Source organism: Sus scrofa, chromosome 4, assembly GCF_054392235.1.
Source record: "Sus scrofa isolate SSC_HxYL_T2T_F1_AM1 chromosome 4, Sscrofa_HxYL_maternal_Yorkshire_Landrace_v2.0, whole genome shotgun sequence".
Taxonomy (NCBI): domain Eukaryota; kingdom Metazoa; phylum Chordata; class Mammalia; order Artiodactyla; family Suidae; genus Sus; species Sus scrofa.
The window spans coordinates 108,119,984-108,131,870 of NC_139386.1; the positions used below are offsets into that span (position 1 = coordinate 108,119,984).

Genomic DNA, 11,887 nt, shown 5'->3' on the forward strand with positions numbered 1-11,887 from the left:
GTATTAACAATGAGTAACGTAAGCAAGAATGTTTCATTGATGTCCTAGGGTAAAGGTTACATGGGACTGTATACATATCAACTGCATTTGGTAGTTTGATGGTCACAAAAGATGATGTTGCTCTTCTCAATGAAACTGAATTTGATACGGGACCAAGTTCAGGCTTTTAGAGCTGTCTGAAGTATTATGTAATGGAGTTGTTTCAACATACTAAATCCTAGGCGGGGAACATAATGACCTTGATATTGAAATGAAAAAGTAACGTTCAGTATACATCTGCCTTTTTCCAAAGGTTAGATCGCCTAGGTAACACACCACTTTTAAGGACACGTTAGAGGATAAAGGGATAAAGAGGACCATGAGCATCTGATGTTAATTCAAGGCACCAGCAAGCCCTTAATTTTATTGAACTTTGGTCAGGCCAAATGCTAGTTGGATTGAGGCAGAAACAACTTATAAAATATTAAGTTAATTCATGAATCAGTTCGTAAAAGGCATCCTATGATTTTTAAAACAAGTTTGTTACTTGCTTCAGCATATATTTGGATTCTTACCTATGTTCATTCTTAACTCATCTATGTCTTTATTTCTTGACAGCAAAAATGACTTCTTAGAAAAAGAACTCAGTCTTGGAGTTCCCATCATGTCTCAGCAGTAACGAACCCGACTAGTATCCACGAGGATGTGGGTCCCACCCCTGGCCTCGCTCAGTGGTTAAGGATCAGGTGTTGCCATGAGCTGTGGTATATAGGTCGCAGACGCAGCCCGGATCCCGGATCCCAAGTTGCTGTGCCTGAGGCATAGGCCAGCAGCTACAGTTGCAGTTTGACCTAGCCTGGAGCTTCCATATGCCTGAGGTGCGGCCCTAAAAACAAAACAAAACAAAACCTCAGTATTTATTAGACTCTTGAGGCTTAGAGACCAAGCGGTTCATGTTTTAAAGATTTTCTTTTCTTTAATATATATCTTATGTCATTGGCTGGTGCTTTTTTATATTTATTTTTTCCAAAGGTAATCCGTCTACATTAGTTTGAAACTGATTAACAGAGGATTTTTAGAGGATTTTTAGTAGGATAAATGGGTGTAGATTTTTAATCAAATATCTGAAGTTTAAAATGATTAAAATATCTTCCATTTCTAGAGAGGGATGAGTATAATCATCCTAAAATATCTGAATAATCATCCCTCTCTAGAGGGATGTAGTAGAAGAACATGGCTTACCTCTTTCTTCCTCTCCTCAGTTTGCTTAGATATTTTTTAGTCAATTCAAACTGTAGGTAATGGTTTCATCTTTTCTTTGCTGCAGTTAATAGGAAAGCAAGAAAATGTAGTTTCAGTATAAGCAAAAAATCACTCTTTGTGTTTCCCTTGATACATTGCCTGTGTATCTATGTATATAGAGTTTAAGTTGCTTAATATATGGACATAAATTATTGAAATTTGAAGTGCAGAAAGAGAAGACTTGTATGATTCTAGGAACAGGGATTGATTGTATTAAGAACCGAAAGGACTACCAGGTAGCATGTAAACCCCCTTTGAAACTGGAGTTAGCCAGTGAGTTTCAGATTGTGGTTCTCTTAAATTACGGTCATTGTAATCCACATGCACTGGAATATTTCACCTGTACGGGTGCTGATATACCTCGTGGTATAGGATGGACTCTTGGTTTGTGATCGCCTGAGACCCTGAAGGGTCAAGGTGGGTTCTACCTGTAATCTAGGTCATATCCTAAACCCAGAGATTCTAAGGGTTGCCTTATAGGGATTATAATATGGCTTATATGACCCAGATGTAGAGAACAGAGAGCAATAAAAAGCCTAGCTTAAGCTTTGATTCTACCAAAATAGTCTTTGAGCCAGTGGTATCAAGGTCATTTTAGATGTGAGTGGCTCTCTTCAGTATTAGTTGTTATCTTTGTTTTCTGTGCTTCCAAGAACAGTTATCTTTCAATCTTTTTAAATACAGCATGACTTAAATGTATAGGGTCTCTGGAAGTTCCCTTTGTGACGCAGCAGCAACGAATCCGACTAGGAACTATGAGGTTGCGGGTTCGATCCCTGGGCTCGCTCAGTGGGTTAAGGATCCGGCATTGCTGTGAGCTGTGGTGTAGGTTGCAGATGCGGCTCAGATCTAGGTGTTGCTGTGGCCCTGGCGTAGGCCAGCAGCTTTAGCTCTGACTAGACCCCTATCCTGGGAACTTCCATATGCCATGGGTGCAGCCCTAGAAAGACAAAAGACCAAAAAAAAAAAAAACGTATAGGGTCTCTGAGTTCAAGAAAAGCATAGATATTCTCTAGGTGAATTATACTAACAAAATCATATCTGCTGAATGTGATCTAATATTTTTGTTGAACAGTTAAAACTAATACATTTTGCATATACAGTCTTACTTTTTTTTTTGGTAATGTTGTTTTGTTAGTGTAAGCACATAGTCATCATAAACTGAGCCAAGACTTTGTCAAACCAGATGTTGTGGACCAAAATATTTAAATAAGAGCTTAACATATGTAAATGATTTTAATTGCTGTTGGGCAAAGGAGACCTAACAATGTTTTGATTGATTTGATCTTAAAATTTGTTCAAAATTCAGAAAGCTTTTATGAATGTTTTGTACTTAAAAATATATTTTGTTCTTTATGAATTAGAAGTTAGACCCTTTTTAAAGAGAGTCCACCTCTATGCAAATACAGCCATTAAGAATTGGGTGATAAAATGGCAATTTTTAAATTGAACCTCAGCCAAGTACAGTCTTTTTTGGCCAATTACACCTGACATTTCTCTAATCATCAAAATTAGCCTACAGAGGAGTTCCCGTCGTGGTGCAGAAGAAAGGAATCTGACTAGGAACCGTGAGGTTGCACGTTCGATTACTGGCCTCACTCAGTGGGTTTAGGATCTGGCGTTGCCGTGAGCTGTAGTGTAAGTTGCAGACGTGGCTCGGATCTGGGGTTGCTGTGGCTGTGGGGTAGGCTGGTGGCTATAGCTCCAATTTGACCCCTAGCCTAGGAACCTCCATCTGCCACTGGTGCAGCCTAGAAAAGACAAAAAGACAAAAAAAAAAAAATTAGCCTACAGAGCAGTACAAAATGTGATGAATTTTATTGTCAGCCTTCTCTATGGAGACCTAGACTAGTACTTCTCAGACTTTAATGTGCATATATTAAACAGCTGGGAATATGTTGAAATGCAGATTCTGATACAGTAGGTTGGGGACAGCCTGAGATTCTAGTGTCTAAAAAGTTCTTAGGTGATATCATTGCTCCAGGTCCCAAGACCACACTCCAAGTAAAAGCACCTAGACTATATCTAGCTTCCATATTTCCCCTGTTTCTGGTAAAGGAGACAGCACTATCATTGTAATTCCTTCTGTGGGCCGGACACTCACACATTCCTTATCTCATTTAATCTTCTTACAAAGCCTGTGAGGTAGGTGGTGGTAAAGTTTAAGTGATCTGCTAAAACCCAAACACACAAGCAATGTGGAATAGCGCAGTGTTTCTCAGACTTGAATAATGCACATCCGCTTTTAATAAGGAGAAATTCTTTTAGCGCCTTAGTTTTTACTTTATTTTGTTATAATGGTATCTAGGTTTATATATTATATATGAATGCCTTATGTTTTTAGCTCTTGCACAAATATAAAACCAAAAGTGTACAGATTAGACACAAGCAACACTAAAACGAATACAACTTAAAATAACGTTAACGAAATATGGTGGATGATGATGTTTTGCCAAAGTGAAACTGTCCCTCGTATTTTATTATGGTGTGAGTACCAGAGTGCAGGTTCTTTCGTGTTCCGCATACACCTATGACCATGGGCTAGGAGGTGACTCAGTTCTTCCACTCTTTTTCTCCATTCACACTATTACTTTCCTTTGTTTAACACATAATGATGTTATTTGGTTGTCCTCTAGCTTGAATGCATCGTTTTCCTATTAAGTCAGCCTCTGTTCTCCATAAGCCTTACACAACTAAAGCAGAAGCTGGCTTAACATGCAAGTAAAGACATGTACAAACCTAGGCATTGAAACATTCTGGCTACATTTGGTGTTAAGGCAGTTATCCGGATCATCCAGAACATGAATATTAATTATTTTTAAAATGTTCATCAACATGAAAAAATGTCTAATTCTTATAGTAAACTCATGGATCTCCCACTCCACAAAGACGCATAATTCCTCTCTTTCTCTCTCTCCCTCTCCACTGCACTCTCTCTCTCTCTCCAGCCCCCCCAACAATATTTTTCACTGTGATTAACAAAATTGGTTCTTGGGCTTCTGATGTACCTGGGTTCAGACCCTGGGCACGTTTCTCAACATTTTCTGAACCTTAGTGTTTTCATGTATTAAACAGGGATAGTAATACTCATTGAATAATTAAGAGACATAAATGCAATCATGATCATAAAGCATGCGTAGTGTTTAGAAATAGTAGCTATCATTGCTTTGATTAGAAGTAATAATAACTGACATTTGAGAACATACCCTGTGCCTTCAACTTTGCTAAACTCGTTGTATGTGTTGTCTTATGTATTGACTTGTAGGATTGGGGTTCAAATCCAAGTCTGACTCCAAAGCTCATGCTCTTATAAAAAAGAATCTAATATAGACCGTCAATGTAAGTTGCTTATTTTAAAAGTTATTTAATGTTAAATTTGTATTATAAAATTAATAATGTCTCCCTGAAGGGGAAATAACCTAAGTTTCCTTTTAATGATTGGGAGTGTGCTAATAATCAAGTTGACGTAGATTACAGGTAAATTTCTTTTAAAATCTGTCATGCTAGGCTGTGGTCCAGTGAAAGAATATTAGGATCATTAGTCTCAACTTGTGCATTTAAGATTCATAACTAATGGTAACATGAGATTCTCCCTGAGTCTTTTTTTTTTCTTTTTTTTTTTTTTTTGGCAGAAAAATAATTTTCCCCCACCAGTATTATCATAATATTTCTTGATGGTCTGAAGAATAATACACAGACATCTTAGTTTTCACCTGTAAAATATATTTTTTAAAATTGTTCTGGGAGTTCCCGTCGTGGCTCAGTGGAAACAAATCTGACTAGTATCCATGAGGATGCAGATTCGATCCCTGGCCTTGCTTCGTGGGTTAAGGATCCGGTGTTGCCATGAGCTGTAATGTAGGTGGCAGACGTGGCTTGGATCCCACGTTGCTGTGGCTGTGGCGTAGCCCAGCAGCTCTGACTAGACCGCTAACCTGGGAATTGCCATATGCTGCGCATTTGGCCCTAAAAAAGAAAGAAAAAAAAAACCAAACTGTTGTTCAAAAAAACGAAAAACAAAAATTGTTCTAACTCTCCTTTTAAATAGTTTCTATATTCTCGCTTTTCCTAGTTTTCTATTTTAAAAAATCTGAAGTTTTGAAAAATGAACACGCATACCTGGAGGCTGGCCTTTTTATTGTTTTGCTTTTTTATCTAATTGGGTGAAGGGAGAAAATACCAGAAGACAGTTGTAAGAACTCATTTATTAACAAAGATAGTATGTATCAAATTAAACTTCTTTCCCTACTTACCAAAATATTTGCAGAAATTACCAGGGACACATTAAATGTGAGGCTGTCATTGAATTTTATTAAAATTTGTTGTAAAAATACTTCCCTTTATGCCATATGTATATAATATATATGCCAGATAATAATCTATGTTGTGGAAATTTTTGATTGTTTCCAATCCAGCCTCTTTTCCCCCATCAGCACAATCTTTAAGCTCAGTGAAGCCATGCCTTTCCGTACATGTGCATTATCAAGACAGAAGCTGCGTTTTCTGTGTTACTTCCCTGCCGCATCCTGTATCGCAGCATAAGGAAATTGTTCTGGCTTCACATTATAGGTACAGCCCAGGTCTACTTGATTTTCTCCATTTTAGCGATCTGCTGTTTGATTTGGGTTGTGAGCTCTACTTCAGTTCAAGTTAATTTCCTCTTTCTCTTATTAATGTTAAGACTGGTTGACTTAACTTTTCTCTTTTTTGCTTCTTTAAAAATCCAAATGTACTCTTTGTAAGTATGTATGTAAAGCCTCTGACAGTTATGTCTTCCAGTTCAGACGTGTCTGGCATTTTTCATCTTGAAATGCTAATTATAAATGATAACGTCCTTGCTATTTTAAACATTTTAGGTGAATTATATTTTCTAAGAATCTTTTTTCCTATAGTAAAGTAGGTGTTAAAATTTATTATGAAAGAGGCATTGTTCTTAAACAGTGGAGAACCACAGAACCCTCTTATTTTACTGATGAAGAAATGGAGGCCCAGGCAGGTTAAGGCAGGTTGGACTCAGAGCCAGATCATGAGGATTGTAGGTAGTTTGAGGAGCACCTTGCCAGCTAGAGCTAGAGCTCTTTGATTTAACTATGCGCAGCTACTTGAATGTGACATTCCCTCTTATGTCCTCCAAAGTAGGGTTTTCTAATCATTTATTTTTTATTGACGTTGCCCTTGGCTCAGCCAAGTTCTAGGGGAAGACCAAGTTCAGGAGTTCAGCAGAGGTTATCAGTCATCATTCAGGGACTGTGAAAATACCTGGGGGTGGGAGGTGGATTTAATTTGAAGTTATAGGTTTGAGGTTTTTAGCTTTTTACCCAATAATCCATTCACTCCCATTCACTATCCACCTCTTAAACAAAAATTCCTCCTTTTAGCAAAGTTGATCAAGAAAGCAGCCTACCTCTTTGGAAATCAAATAACACTGAGGAAATGCTGAGCTGAATGTGCTGAATGTATGCCACCCAGGAAACTACACAGACTTTGGCAGTGCTACCCAATCAAGTGCCACAATAAGCTCTATGTTAAAATTATGGAGGCTCTTGCAGGAGAAACTGAAGTTTTACCTATGAGCCCATTTTTCTGACATTTAGTTTTATGGCACAAAAATTCTCTCGGTTACGTGTTCCTGAATCAGTGAGCAAGAGCACAATACAGAGAAATGTTCCACTTTTTCCACTCATTCAGTGAACAGTTACTAAGGATCCATACGTTAAAGGAATGCTGGCCGCTGTAACAAATACACTGAAAGCACATAATGGCTTAAACACAATAGAAATTTATTTCTTGCGTAAAGTCTGAGCAGATTGCTGGTGAGCAAGCAGCTCTTCTCCAAGTCCTGATGCAGAGACCTAAACTCCTTCAATTCTGTGGCTCCATCTTCTTCAACATGTAGCTCTCAAAGGAGCCACGCTTTTCTAGTTGAATCTGGCAGATGGGAAAGAACCCAGAGGACTTGCCCACAAGGTTTTTTTATGCCAGACCTGAAGGTGGCACGTGTCACTTCCAGTCATATTCCACTGTTTAGAAGTCGGTCATGGGCTCCACCTAACTGCAACGTCAGGAGGTAAGGAATGGGGTCTAACTGTGGGTCCAGGATAGGAATTTGGTGCTGCTCAGCTTTCTCCAGTAATCCAGGCAGTCTATTCTGTGCTGGAAAAAAATAAGCCATGAAAAATATATTCCAGCCAAGTAGAAATAAATTACTCTGTAATGAAAGAAATGCTCCCCTAGAGAGATGTCAAGTGTCAGAGAAGGGCATTGGCACATGATCACAACTTTGCCTGGAACAAAACCCCATGGCATAGCTCGGGACCGCTCTCAATCGAAGCCCTGTCACCAGATGTGCACATGCTCTGGAGCAGACAGACTAGGCGGGCATCCAGATGCTGTTTATTGAACTTATCTTACTACTTAAAGTCTGTGAATCAAGAGTATTGTCCTGTTAGCAATGCCGGTTTGCAGGCCTCACCCCAGAGCTACAGCATCTCACTCAGCATTTTATCAAGCTTCCCCCAGGTGATCTACGTCCACATGAAGGTTTGAGTCACTGTTGTAATCCTGGCTCCAATGATTGTGATTATTTGTATGATTTTAGCCAGATTACTCACTCTGTCCCTTCATCTCTTCATCTGTATGATGGGGGTGAGGGTATCTCCAGAGATAACGTCCACAGAGTTAAATAACACCTGACACTTAGCAAGTAATGGATATTTTCTCACACCAAGGGTTTATTTTAAAAATAACTAAAAGGAGATACAGCTCTTTGAGCTGTAACCATTGAACTCATCCTCTTTCAGTCCTTCTTTAGTCACACTGAGGACTTTAGCCCTTTGAAATGGTGAGAGGGTTTTTAATTCATATAGTCTAGTGTTCCTTAGAAATGAGTAAGCCCAGAAAAATAAACATTTCCAGAGTCAACAAGTAGTGTTTGTCCTAGTAAGCCCTCATATAGACAGCAGCCATGATTTTAATCTATGAACTATCAGGCTACAAACTTTATACACAGAAATGATCCACTAACCTGCTGACCACTAACTTCTTAAAGACTTTAGTCATAACATCTATAGTTAGCTTAGATTAATTGAAATAGGAGAAACCAGATATTTGTAGGTCAAATAATTTTGTTCAACCAGAAAATAACTTGGATTTCAACCTGTCAGGAATGTGTTTTAGTAGTATAATCTTAATGCCTCATTTAGTAAGTATAACATATGCACATTGAAGTTAGTTTTTTGCTTTATGTAGTAACTTAGAAAGGTATCTAGATCTTTCAGTGCCTTGAGTTTATCTGTTTAATACTGTTTCTCTTAATCCTATGTGGCTAGTATAGAAAGTTATCAGAGATAAGGCTAATTACATACTGCCCTAAGAACACCATCTTGGACTTAAAAGCATCTTTCAAGTCAGTTCCTAATATCAGCTTATGTGACTTTCTTTCTCTTAAATTATAATCTTAGAATTCCAGTTTAATTAAGGTATGTTTATTGTTGTTATAGGTGGTTTACCTTATGCTCACCAAATTTTTTTAAGTTGAAAAATAAATTGGACAACCTTAATGATTATGGCCTTCATTCAAGGAAAGGAGCAGGCCAAGAACCACTCACATTTTAGTTCAAATAGGAACATTTAAGCCTAAATTTGTATACAGTCCTATGCATTTAGAGCTGGCTTCCCAATTCATAGAAAAAAAATCACCCGAACATTTGCCAGGCGAAGTCCAGCATGTTGCATGTTGTTTGCTTTTTACAGCACTTAGTACAAGGCCAGAACTAAGAAGTGCTAATACTTTCTTCTTGAATCCTTCTTGTTGATCTGTTGTCCTAGCAAATCCAACTTTGAACCTCATATAACCCACAAAGGAGTTACACAAGAAACGGGAAAAAGGCAGGAATCTCATTTTTTAGTCTCAGTAGTAAAATGGCACAGTGTTAGAACACTCTGGGGGAGGGGCGGTTGCTTGTTCTGCTTTTATGTTTATAATTTATTGTAACATGTACCAAAATCAAATTATAATAGAATCCTCCATTATATCCTTTTTGAGTATAAAGACTTCTATTTCTATTCTAATCTAATGGAGTTTATCCTTTTTTGGTGTGTTCATTTTTATTTTCTCTTTCCTTTTTTTTTCTTTTAGCAGCTTTAATGAGATACAATTCACATATCCTAAGATTCAACCATTTAAAGTGTACAGTTCCCTGGTTTTTAGTACATTCAGAGGTGCAGACCATCACCGTTTGCTACTTTCAGACCATTTTCAACCTCTTAAAAGCAAACCCACGCCCCTCCCCGTCTTCGCCATCCTCCCTCCTGTGCCATGTGTCCTCCAGGACATTTCGTGTTGCACTCATCAGTAGAACAGAGTCTCCATAAACATTTGTTGAATAAAACCTACTGAAGCCACCAGCCAGGGGTGGCACCTAAGGAGTAATGGAAAGGGCAGTGGAATTGGTGTCAAAAGGCTGGATTCAGATCCTGACTGATGCTCACTTGCTGTGTTGTTCTGGGTGTAGAGCCACTTAGCCTTCGCAGCCTTAGTTTTCACGTCTGTAAAATGTAGACAGCAGTATCTACCTCACTGGATGCTTGCGGGAGTCACTTGAGAAAACACAGTTATAGCACTCGGCACAGTGCCTAACCCACAGTAGGAAGCAAGTCATATTTGTCCATTGATGAAAGGGAAACCCCTAGGGCGGTGACCAGGGGAAGTAACTGCTACCAGATTAGACTTCAAAGCAATCTGGTAGCAGATATTTCCCCCTGTCACCGTCCTAGGGGTTCACAGTGGTGGCGCGGCATTTTCCTGTGCCGCGGTCTCCCCACTTTCCTTTCTCAGAGAAGAGAATTCTAGAGTACAGCTTCCAACTACTTCCTTTCCCTTACCTCAAACTGCTGCCTCTCCTGTTTCTGCACTGACAGCTGCCCCCCCACATGCGGAGCGTTGAGTCTCCTGGAAAAGCCATACTTAGCATAGCAGCAAGCACTCTGTCAACTGCAAAGAGCTAGCCTTCCAGGGCAGATTACCAAACCCTCATCCCAATTTAAGCAACAGTCATTGTCGCTTTCCTTCTCCAGGGGCACAGAAACCCTCTCCAGAAGGATAAGCTGTCTAATTGAGGCACCTGGTAACCTAGGGTTGATGGATAGACCTTTCAGGGACTGGGGGACATATTTTACTGTTTTTTCTGCTCTTATAGCTACCACCTCCCTCTGCCCCTGGAGTTGCCTCAGCAGATTTGCTATGTATGCATCTTATGAAAATGTATTCAATGAAATCCTAGCATCTGTCATTCACAGGGTACTAGGCATTGTAAATATGTTATCTCGAATCCTAACAATGACTATGCAAGCTAGGTATTTCCTTCATTTTACAGAAGGGGAAAAGATTTTTGAACTAAAGAAACTAGCCGTAGGTAACATCAGGGATTTGGTTTTGGAAGGGCAGGGAAGATTGGGTAACTCTGCCAATACAATGGGCTATCCGTTAGTGACATTGGTCTGGCATCTAGATGCATAGGCATCACGTCTCATTTGTGACCTTGAACTCATTTCCTAGCCTCCTTGAATTTCAGTTCTTTCATATGTAAAGAATACTTAGAGTTGCTGTAAGGATCACATAACTTAATCGTTCTAAAATTCTCATAAATATTCGCTATTGTCTTATTTAAATATACTAACTGCTATGATCAAAGTGTCACATTGCAGACTTACCAGATGCATTTGGCTCTTTAATTTTAAATTAGGTCCTAGTACCAATTCAGAAGATGTATGATATATTTTGTATGTCTCTCCTTCCAGGGAAAATGACATTTTAAATCAAGGGTTAGCAAACATTTTTGGTGAAGGGCCAGATAGTAAATATTTTAGGCTCTTCAGGCTATATGGTCCCTTATCACAGCTATTCATCTATGTTGCTATAGTGTGAAAGCAGCCGTGGATAATGCTTAAGCAAATGGGTGTGCCTGTGTTCCAATAGGACTTTGTTTATGGAGGCCAGAATTTAAATTTTAATAATTTTCAAGTACATTAAAATACTATTTCTCTTTACTTTCCACCATTTAAAAATGTAGAAGTCACACTTAGCTCGAAGGCCATTTAAAAACGGGCAGTGGGCTGTAGTTTGTCAACCCCTTTTAAAATAACTCAGCAGTTCTTTAAAGCTGGTGCATCTAGCAGAGTTCTTATTAGGGAAAAGCAGTGTGGAGGAAAAAGAATTAAGAGCTGTTGACCAATTAACCAGCCAGCCCAGATCATAGCTACGTTAATCACTCCCTTGTCTGGCACAATCACGCAGCACCTCTGAGCTTAACGTCTCCATCTGTAAAAATGAAGTAGTCATAGCTCTTTGACCTATACTTTCTTCCTAATGGTGAAGGGAGCTTAATAATAGTTGTCACTTATTGAATTTATACCTTTGTGTTAGATATTTGGATCGTTTTAGCTCCAATCTGAAGCTGCACCTCGGATGGGACTTGAACCCACAGTCTTCCTTCCAACTGAAATCGCACAACTTGTCTCAGGATATACTGAAGCTCAGGTTCTCTATGTCTCAGCACAGAGGAATTCAGCAAGAGGCAAAGTGATAAGTAAATTTATTGAGAGAGAG

The 11,887-nt window shown here is 38.9% G+C and overlaps 1 protein-coding gene across 17 annotated transcripts in view; it reads left to right on the forward strand.

Moving 5' to 3' along the window:
* Nucleotides 1–11,887, forward strand: part of GDAP2 (ganglioside induced differentiation associated protein 2) — a 234,809-nt gene that overhangs the window by 66,402 nt on the left and 156,520 nt on the right. For 6 of the 17 annotated variants that reach the window (XR_014844347.1, XR_014844346.1, XR_014844344.1 and 3 more), the window contains exons 15-16: nucleotides 598–857; nucleotides 4,547–4,620. The gene's annotated coding sequence lies outside the window, so the exon portion shown is untranslated. Of the gene's footprint in view, nucleotides 1–597; nucleotides 2,733–4,546; nucleotides 4,621–5,714; nucleotides 5,851–6,659; nucleotides 9,352–11,704; nucleotides 11,856–11,887 lie in introns of those variants that run through there. The other 11 variants (XR_014844355.1, XR_014844356.1, XR_014844352.1 and 8 more) reach the window with 5 other exon arrangements.